The sequence below is a fragment of the Mustela nigripes genome, chromosome 17, assembly GCF_022355385.1.
Source record: "Mustela nigripes isolate SB6536 chromosome 17, MUSNIG.SB6536, whole genome shotgun sequence".
NCBI classification, from domain to species: Eukaryota; Metazoa; Chordata; class Mammalia; order Carnivora; family Mustelidae; genus Mustela; species Mustela nigripes.
In genome coordinates, this window is record NC_081573.1 from 45,627,149 (window position 1) to 45,637,073 (window position 9,925).

The 9,925-nt window shown below is 37.0% G+C and overlaps 1 long non-coding RNA gene across 3 annotated transcripts; it reads left to right on the forward strand.

Moving 5' to 3' along the window:
• Positions 1-1,314: 1,314 nt before the first annotated feature.
• LOC132004747 (uncharacterized) lies at positions 1,315-9,350 on the forward strand. 3 transcript variants are annotated; one of them, XR_009400628.1, is made up of 4 exons: positions 1,315-6,739; positions 7,167-7,321; positions 8,724-9,006; positions 9,152-9,350. It is a non-coding gene; the product is annotated as an uncharacterized LOC132004747 (long non-coding RNA). The 3 variants fall into 3 exon arrangements; XR_009400629.1 differs by lacking the exons at positions 8,724-9,006; positions 9,152-9,350 and adding an exon at positions 7,897-8,186 and having other exon boundaries at positions 1,315-5,462; positions 6,609-6,739; XR_009400627.1 differs by lacking the exons at positions 8,724-9,006; positions 9,152-9,350 and adding an exon at positions 7,897-8,186.
• Positions 9,351-9,925: the final 575 nt, after the last annotated feature.

Here is a 9,925-nt window from a genome sequence, read left to right on the forward strand (position 1 = left end):
TAAGATTTGATGTTGTAAGTCTAGAAAAAGAGAAGGAAATTAAACCCAAAGTAAATACAAGAAAGGAAATAATAAAATTAACAGTAGAAATCAAAGGAACTTCAACAGACAGAAGTTGATTCCTTGAAAAGATTAATAAAATTGATTTTTAAGAGACTAACCCCCAAAAAAGAAAAATTAGAGATCACCCATATCACAAATGAAAGAGAGACATTACTAAAGTTTTGACAGGCAAAAACGGTAGGATAATAACAGGATATTATGAACAACTTTGTTCCAATCAATCTGATAACTAAGATGAGATGGAAAAATCCTTGAAAAACAAAGGTTGCAAACATTGACACAAAAAACTGAAAATCTGAGTTCTAGATCATTTTCTTAAAAATCAAATTTATGATTGGAAAATTGCCCACAATTTATAGGCCCAATAGCTTCACTGGTATATTCTATCCAACATTTAAGGACAAAATAATTACAATCTTACACAAATTTTTTCAGCATATAGAGGAGGAGGACACTTTCCAACTTATTTCATAAAGTCAATAAGACCCTGATAACAACACCAAACAAAGTTATTTCAAGAAAAGAAAATTATAGATCAATAGCTCTCATGAACATGGATTCAAAAATCATTAACAAAAAATACTAACAGGCCAAATTTGCAATATATTCACATACACATATTTATCACACACACACACACACACATATATATATATATATATATAATTGCATATATATATATATATATGATTGATAGATCAATTGATCATGACCGAGTAGCTTTTGTCCCAGGATTGCAAGGTTGGTTTAACATGAAAATCAGTCATGGATATTTACCATGGTAGCAACTCTAAGCTGTTATTTGTTTTAATAGAGGCAGAAAAGGCATTTGACAAAATTTAACAACCATCATGATTTTAAAAAATTCTTGGCAACTTAGCAAAAAGGAAACCTATTCCACTTGATAAAGGCAATTGTCATAATGATGAAAGACTGAAATTTTTCTCCCATAATCTGAGAAACGAGACAATGATGCCCCCTAAGATTGGAAGCAAAGCAAAAATGTTCATTCTCACTACAAACCACTTCTGTTCAACATAGTACTAGAAGTCCTCACAAATAAAATAAGACAAGTTAAAGACAACAATTAATGGACATTATTATTGCAAATGAAAAGGTTAAGTAATCTATTCACGGTGAAATTACTGCATTTGTGAAAGATGCTTTTTTAAAAAAACTATCATTTGTGTACCAAAAAAAAGTTTTAAAAAAACTATCATTTGTGTACTATATATTAATGTCTCATTAATATCTGGGTATAACACCATGTCTGGAAGGATAACCGAGAGACCAATAAAAGTGATTATCAGTTTGGAGGTGAGGTTAAAAACTCATGGCTTGAAAAGGGACTAAAGAGAGACTTTTTGCTTTCTACATGATTTAAATTTTTATTTTAAAGTACTTAACATTTTACCCCTTCAAAAATATTTTTTTGGAAAAAAGTACTTAAAGTTGGCACTACCCCGTCATGTGGTAAATAATGTGATAAATAATGAGCATCCCTTAGTTACCGTGGTCCACGCCAACCGCGCTAGAACTCTTATCGGACTGTGGATTCCATGCAGCAAGCTCATCATTTCAGAATTACACATCCATTTTTAAAGGAAAGTTTTCGAGTATCTTTTTTGAGCTGCATTAATATAAGCTATAGTTTGACTTTTGGTTATTGATCATTCACTGTCTATCCACCAAGGAAACCTATTTACTGCTTTCTCATTAAACCTTTTCCATGAGTCGCTCCTTAGTAAAGATTGAATGTTATTTCCCTCTCCCTATTTCTCTCAAATACTAACCAATACACTGAAGTAGCAATAATATAGCAACAATAAAATATAGCATTATTTAGTGTCTATGAGCAAATACTATGTTAAATTCTTTACATGCATTGTTTCAATATTGAACAGCCATAATTCTGTCAACAAAGATGGAAGAAATAAGAGGTTAAAGGCCTGATTCTGATTCAGATTAAATAGCCATTCTCCACATAATCATTAAGTTATTGTACTCTACAGTTTGGTACAGTTTACCAGTTGAGAATCATATAGCAGTTGAGAAGTGTGTCTGTGTGTGCACATGTGCAAGCATGTATGTTACAAGGGAAACTCATAAATGGAAATATTGGAGATTAATTGGTGAAGAGCAGCAGAATTTAGAACAGGCTTACATACTCATACATAAATAAAGACCAGTTCCAGGTTAACATTTTGCATTCAATAGAAATTTGTACATGTACACAGACATACCAAAGCAAAACTGTTTTTCTCTTTAGGTAATTTAAAGGAAGTATAGAATTGTTTTAACCTAAATTATTAAAATAATTTGAATTATGTACACCTGACCAAGGAAGTAATGAATTCTCTCGCTCTCTTTATTTCTGACTGCTGCTGCTTGCTTCAGTTTACCTTATTAATCTTTTAAGGCTGCTAGTAATATTCCAAATATTTTACCAGTTTTGAATCCACCCAATAGGCTCATTCACCATTTGTTCATCCCTGTTCCTTGTAAACATGCAGTAATCCCCACTGGTAATTTCAGCATTCCGAAAATGTTAGAAAAACCACAGTAAGCTTTATCCTGAGAATTAACCAGCAATGACATTATCAGGCCTGCTTAAGCACCCAGATGATTCCATCTGCCCTTTAGCAATGTATACTATGATAGCACCAAGAATTCCCTCTGTCACAAATACCTGGACCAGGAGGCACTCTACTGCATCCCCAAATTAGGAGTAGCTGTGCTTTTGGCTTCCGAGCTGAAGACAGCTTGGTGGGGGACAGGCACCAAGTTGCCGCTGCTTTCCTCAGCCTCAGACCTAGAAGGGCCTGTTTCGGTGCTCATCTTGGTAAACCCTGATAGCTCCCTGCAACAGGAGCCCCATCTGAGACTAATGAAGTAAAGATGGTTTCTGAAAACCTCCTGTACTACAAAACATAATGCTGTGGCTCTGAACATATTCCTCTTCATATATTCTCTCTTCTCCTCTCCCTTCCACATCCGTGCCCTTGTTTAGTTCCAGTTTCCATTAGAAATGCTATTTGGACAGCAAATTTCACAGATTGGATCCATCTCGATGCTGCCATGCAAAGAAAACACATCTGTCTGACTCTTCATTTAAAATAAGGAAAAAATTGAAATAGCAAAATGCTGCATTCGCTCAGAGCTATTTCCTAATGAACCAGTTTGTCCCATGAGCTGTACTGAGGAGCTTCTTCTCCTCCTCGGTGAGAACTCTTTATGCATATTAATATTATGCATGTTTTCCATGTGACTCCTTCTGACTTGCCCTCACCCCATCCTTTGAATTCATTTAAATAAAAATAATTTATGTGGACATTCCTTCAGTCAGGATTTTCTCTCCCCTTTTCTTAAAGACATTCATAATATTTCGTTGATGCTTTGCATCAAACTGAGTCGTTATGCTTTTGCATATCATTAGGGCTTTATAAAGAACAACAGCGACATCTGCATGTGCCTCAGCACCAAGGAGATAGGAAAAATACCGAAAACAAACCCATACTGGCTTGGAGGCTGTCTGGCTCTCTGTCTCCCCAGCAGCCCCTGCCACCACTATGGATAGGAGTAATTGTACAGTGTAATCACATCATGCCTCATCTGAATATTCATAACAGAGACAAAGCTTTGGAGGATAAGGGAGGAGTGGGGATAATTTAAATATAAAACAGCATCTCATTTCCAAATCAAGTTGTACCAGTTAGACTGTGTGCACCAGGATTCAATATTAAACCAACATTGTTTTACAGTTTGGAAATTGGAAGTGGAGAAGACGGAAGAGAGAAGAGACTTGATAAAGAAGAGATGACATCATATTCTCATACTTGATCAAGGAAAAACAAAACAAGACAACAACAACAACAACAGCGACAGAATAAAAATACTTAAAGTGATATTTGAAGAGTCACCAATAGTGGCTAACCAGCTGCTGTTTTACCAGGAATGAAATAGCCTATTGAGGGAGATTTAAAAGCTCCCAATTAATATGTTGTGCATGTATTAGATCTACAAAGAACTCACTGTATTCCTCTTTTCCCACCAATCCCCCCAATACACACATATTCCCTAACCATCACCTTTCTTTCCTGTCGGATGCAGGAGAAAAAGATCAGAGCTACAAAATAATCGACTAATCGCTTCGAAAATGACAACATCCCCCTTAAAAGAAAGGACAAAAACAAACACATACAAAAAGGTGACTGTTCATTAATGAAGGGATAAATTACCGATGGCTTCTTCATTCTCTTTAGTTCATTACCCCCCAAAAGAAACAATATAATCCACGTGTTAATATTTCTTGTCTTCGTTTTCTTTTGTTTTAATATGATGCTCTTTATTATTTTTTTTTAACTGTGGTATTTGTAGAAGCCTCTGCCACTGCATTCCCCAAAGAGCTACTAGTTTCAACCCACTGGAGTTTATATTCCTTTAATTGTCTAGTGCAGGAACATTTCTGCTGTTTTTAAAAATATACCGCTCTGCAGGAATTAGAAGAATCCAAGGTTGTATCCAACTTCAAAGGTTTCCAAGTCATAATGATTTTAGCAAAAGTAGAAGACAGATCATGGAACAAGTCCCTGTTTGAAGATAAGCATCATAGGGACCTTTTTTTCTTCCCTCTCTCCCCAACTTTGTACTTCTCCTGGCTCTGAATGCCCCTCGCTAACACGGTTTAATGATATGCAAATGAAATATGCATAAAACCATTCTACTGTATGATGATTAAACACTGGAGACATTAACAGCGGAGGCTTCACTCTTTGTAATAATCCTTTCCGACCATCCACTTTGATTGCGGAGTTATGGAAACCCATAGCAGTTGGCAGAGAGAGTGAAAGAGCAAGAAAGAAGGAAAGATGCAGGGACACATCACCCATCTCGGTGTTTCTCCCACTCCAGGAGAGGTTTCCCCCCCTTTGTACTGCGTTCCTATTGCTGTCTTTTGTAATCCATCCATGCAGTCGCACCAGAGCGATTAACGGAAAAAAACCTCTTTTCTCTTAATGTTTCAAAGCTCATTAGCCAAACGATTATTCCTCATTAACAGCGAAAGCTCATTCATTAAAAGGAAGAATATGCCCAAAAGATGCCAGCGCAGTTAATCCTGAGTCCCGTACTGGGCTGTAAATCCCATACTACTTGTATATTCCATGCGAAAGGGACACGCGCCAATCCACATTAAAAAAAAAAAAAAAAAAGAAAGAAAAGAAAACAGTTTGTGTGTTTTGTAAAATCCACAAGAGCAGCAATTAATATTCCCATAGAATGACTTTATTTTTTTTTTATTATTATTATTTTGTCTCTCCCCTTTGTTTCCAGCGCCTGCCCCTGGCTCAGTGCCTGGTGCCAACAGAACACCTTTCAGGATCCACAGCAACGCAGACAACGTAAGTACCAGCCGTTTCCTGAAACCCTTTTTCAGATTTTTTTTTAAACGACCACCTAAAACATAGAGACAAACCTCTTCCCCCTTCTTTCCCCTTCTTCTCCCCTGCGTTCTGCCACCAGGGTTTCCTAAGTGGCACCTTCCAAATCCCTCTGACTTCAAGTTTGTGCATGTCTGTGTGGCATCCCTCCTCCTCCTTCACTCCCATAGTGGATCTTGTAAAAGGGCTTCAGATCGGCCCCATTCATCTCCCTGGTGATAGCAGTGAATGTAGATAAATCTCTGACTGCCTGCTTGCTGCTGGAGTATGATTTTTATTTTGTCTTCTGTGTATACCTGGGTCAAAAAGTGGGATTGTATGCACACACATACATGCACTTACACACATTTCCCTCTCTCTCCTTCTCTGTCCTCCTCTCCTTCTCCTCACACATGCATACATCCCACATTATGTGTATATATGCATAAACATATACACCTATATACATACCCATACCTATAACACAAAAATAGACACATACCTAAATGTTTCATTTGTCTGAAAATAATGTGTATTTATATACACATACAGCCTTACAAATGTGTCTAAATGCAATCGATAGGTGCCTATCTTTTAATTTATACCCTTCTATGTCTCCATTTAAAATTCCCTCTCTTCTCCCAGCAGAAGTTGTGTTCAATTGCAATCCAGGATTGTATAAGCAGTATTCTTTCCTTATGATTTCTATTTGTAGACCTTTATGCTCCCTTCTCTGCCTTCTTCGGAGCTGTAGAATTGGCATCGTTCCCTGAGGTTTTCCAAATGGCAAGTGGCACCGGCTGTGGCATGTATTCATGCCGCTTCCTATGGCATTTCTCTTCCGATGTCTGCTTTTGCTCTTTGTTTGTTGTTGACTAGGCTGAATGGTGGGGTGTTTTTTTTTTTTTTAAGTTAATTATAAACGAAGTTGAATAGCAAACAAACCAACAGCTTGCCCAAAAAGAAAAAAAAAGAAAAAAAAGCCCCACACAAGCGCCTTCTGCTGCAACAGATGCCCAGATCACCCCTGGCATGGGCAAATGGGCACACAATTTTGGTGGTAGTTAATTTTTTCTGTTTGTTGCTGTATTTGTTGTTTGTTTTCCTTGTTTCCTTTGATTTTTCAAGGAGTCCAAGATCCCGGCCTCTGCTTGGAACGGAACAGTGTCATGGCGGAGACGACGGCCTTTGTCTTGCTGGGTGTGAAAGCATCCGCTGTGCTTGCTCCACTGCGGCAGAATCAAGTTTAAAGGAAGAAAGTGATTAAAGTCAGCTTTGTGCCTCTTTGGTGTGGAAGACCCCCAAACCCCAAGTAGCCGAGTCTCTGGGTCCGAGGAAGGGCTCATAGTTGGAGCAGCCTAGGCTGTAATCCTGGCACTTGCGCCTTCGGTTGCTGCTTTCTGTTCGCTCCTGGGGGTCTGGATAATCTCCCTTGGCTTTACCGCACTGTCTGGCCCGCATACAGGGCCCTCGTAACATATACCCGCTGCTGCTATCGCACGAAACTGTGGCGTTGCCCCTGAATGGATGGCACTGTGCCAACTCTTCTGCCATCCGCCCTTGCAGCTTTTTTCTTTCCTCCCTCCCTCCCCTTCTTCTCCTCCTCCTCCCGTCGACTTGACGTTAATTAACACACGGGTTAATTGATTTTAAAAGCCGAAGAATTACAGTTAACTTTTCCCACAGGGTACAGACGCCAGCCGCTTGGCACACTCTGCCTTCCGCACTGGTGCAGGGGGGCAGGGAAAGCCCGCAGCAAAACTGGCAACTGCTGAGGGAACGTTGCCTGCTTATTGGAGTAGAGCAGATAGAAGTCGACGTGATACTGCCTCGTCCTTACGGTATATATAGCCATTCTATATTTTGTTAAATAATCAAAGCACACCCTGTCTCTCTTCTCCCTTCATCTTTCAAAACAGGAAAACCCTTCAGAAGTTCTTATGGGGGGAAAAAATCCCTCCCCTAACCCATTTATCTCATCCATAATATTCCCTTTCCCAATAATAAGAAAATACCTGAAGCCTTTTTTCTTTAAGTTACAAGGAGGAAGGCGACCACTTCCCTAAATATCACACCTAAAGAAGTTTTTTTTTTTTTTTAAAGGAAAAAGTTCCGTGAAGTTTCTTTCTCTGTATCTTACTGTTTTAATTTGTCCCCATTTCTCTTGACTCGCATGGGTTATTTATAATGGATTTCACTAAGAAAGTAGGTACATTTTAATTAAAAACAAAATTCATGTGAAAGTTCTTTTGGTTGGTTTGTATGTTTGTAGAATTTTGCTTTCTGACCTTATCTCTCCCCCTGTAGAAAAGGAAAGCAATTGATACTGTAGTTGGGAAGGAGACAGGCAAAGCTGGAAACTTGATGCTTTCACCTTTTCATGCTTTCATTTTATTTCATTTTGTTTTTTTAAAAGCATGCGGCAACTGAAGCGACAAGAGGAATCCATTATGCAAATCATGTCACTTTGCATAATGTCTCATGACTGGAATATGCAAATGGGCTGTATAATTTATGAGTGCCAGTGTCTGTCTAAAAGTGTTTCACATAATTTACAAAGTGAGTCTGAAAGACATGGGGAAGGCAGTTCTTCCAACCCCACTGCCAAGGAATCTCTGTGTATTTTCCTGCAAGTGCTCCCTGGTAATAGTGTCAAGTGTTATTTAAAAGAAATTAAGGTTCCAAATATTCATGAAAGACAAAGATTTTCCCCTCACTCTCTTCACCCATATTCTTTGCCTAAAAATTTACAAAATTAATAGACTCTAAAGCATTAATTTTTGGATTCAATTTGGAAAAAAAAGTTGAGCCAAATTTGGCATTTGTATATGGATTTTCCTTCCTAAAGCAAGGACTGTCTTAGGGAAACAGACACATCCATTTGTCTGGATATTTGAATGCAATAAAATGGGACTTCTCATTTTAGTTGGTTTTGTGTGTGTCCTGCTATGTGCAATATTTTATAAATTATGTTCTCTTGGATGTGTTAGACATATAATATGGAAGTCAGATGCATTTAAAATTCTTCTGAAGATATAATTCTCCTTTCATAGATGTCTTCAAAAGAGAAATGCTATTCATTAAAAACCAGGTTTAAGTTCATTAAGTCAGCTTAGTTGGCTGCTTCATGTCTCATTTTGGTAACTTTTTTGAGTTGATGATTTTGAACCTTTTGAGAAGTCATAACATCTTTGATGATCTGCCCTAATCTACTCTTATATTTTTCATTTTAATCATAATAAGTCCTGTGAAAGAGACATATAGGGTGCCATGAAAATGTGTACCAGGAGGAACTGATCTTTGGAGAGCATGTCAGAAAAGACTTCCTGAAGAAAGTGAATTCAAGGTGAATGCTGAAAGTTGAAAAGAAATTAGACAAAAAGAGGGAGAAAATATTTTCCATGTAGAGAGTTTACTCAGTAAATCCTCAGACAACAAGAGATTGGAACAAGCTGCTTGGAAGAACTAAAAACCAGTGTGGCTGGGGACAATGGGTCACTGGATCATACTGGGAACAGATTAGAAGGTAAGTATGTGAAGAGATAACTTATACATTATCTGCATTTATGTGCTGTTACATGGACTCATATCATTAACAATTGTATATACATGTACTTTGTTTACTAGGTATGATCATAATACTTCTATAAAATAATTTTTTTATTTTTCAGATTCATGCAATGAACCATCAGATCTCTGAATCCAACATTATGTGATCTATTCCTTCTCTTTGTGAAGTTTTATTTCCAAAAAGTTAATAGCCATTTAGGAAAATGAAAATAAGAGGAACATTCCACCTACCAAGAATGAAATAGGTTCTTTTCAAGTATACTTGGAACATTCACAAAAACAGATCACTTTCTGGCCTTAAAAAAGAAAATCAAAAATATTGAAGTCAGACAAAATATATTATCTGACCAACAAACTGAACTTGAAATCAGTAAGAAAATTAGGAAAAATCCCAATTTTTTTGGAAATTAAGTTGATTTCTAAATAACACATAGGTCAAAGAAGCAGTCACAGGTAAATTAGAAAACGTTTTGAATTGAATGACAATGAAAATGCACTACAAAATTTGTAAGATTCAGCTAAAAAGTACCTACAGAGAAATCAGGTTTAATGCCATATTTTAGAAACCAAAAGTTTTGGATCAACAATCTGTTTTAAGAAAACAAAACAAGAAGTAAGGAAATAATTAAGATAAAAGCATAAACCAATGAAATTTAAGATAGTGGGGAAAACCAACATGCCTAAAATTTGGTTCTTTGAAAAACAATAATTGATAAGCCTCTAGTCAGACTGAACAAGAAAAAAAGTGAGAAGACCCAAATTATCACAACCAAGAATGAAAGAAGAGACATTACTAAAGATCTGACAGATATAATATGAATATTAAGTGATAAGAAAATAATAATTTTGTCAATAAATATAACCTAAATGGAAAA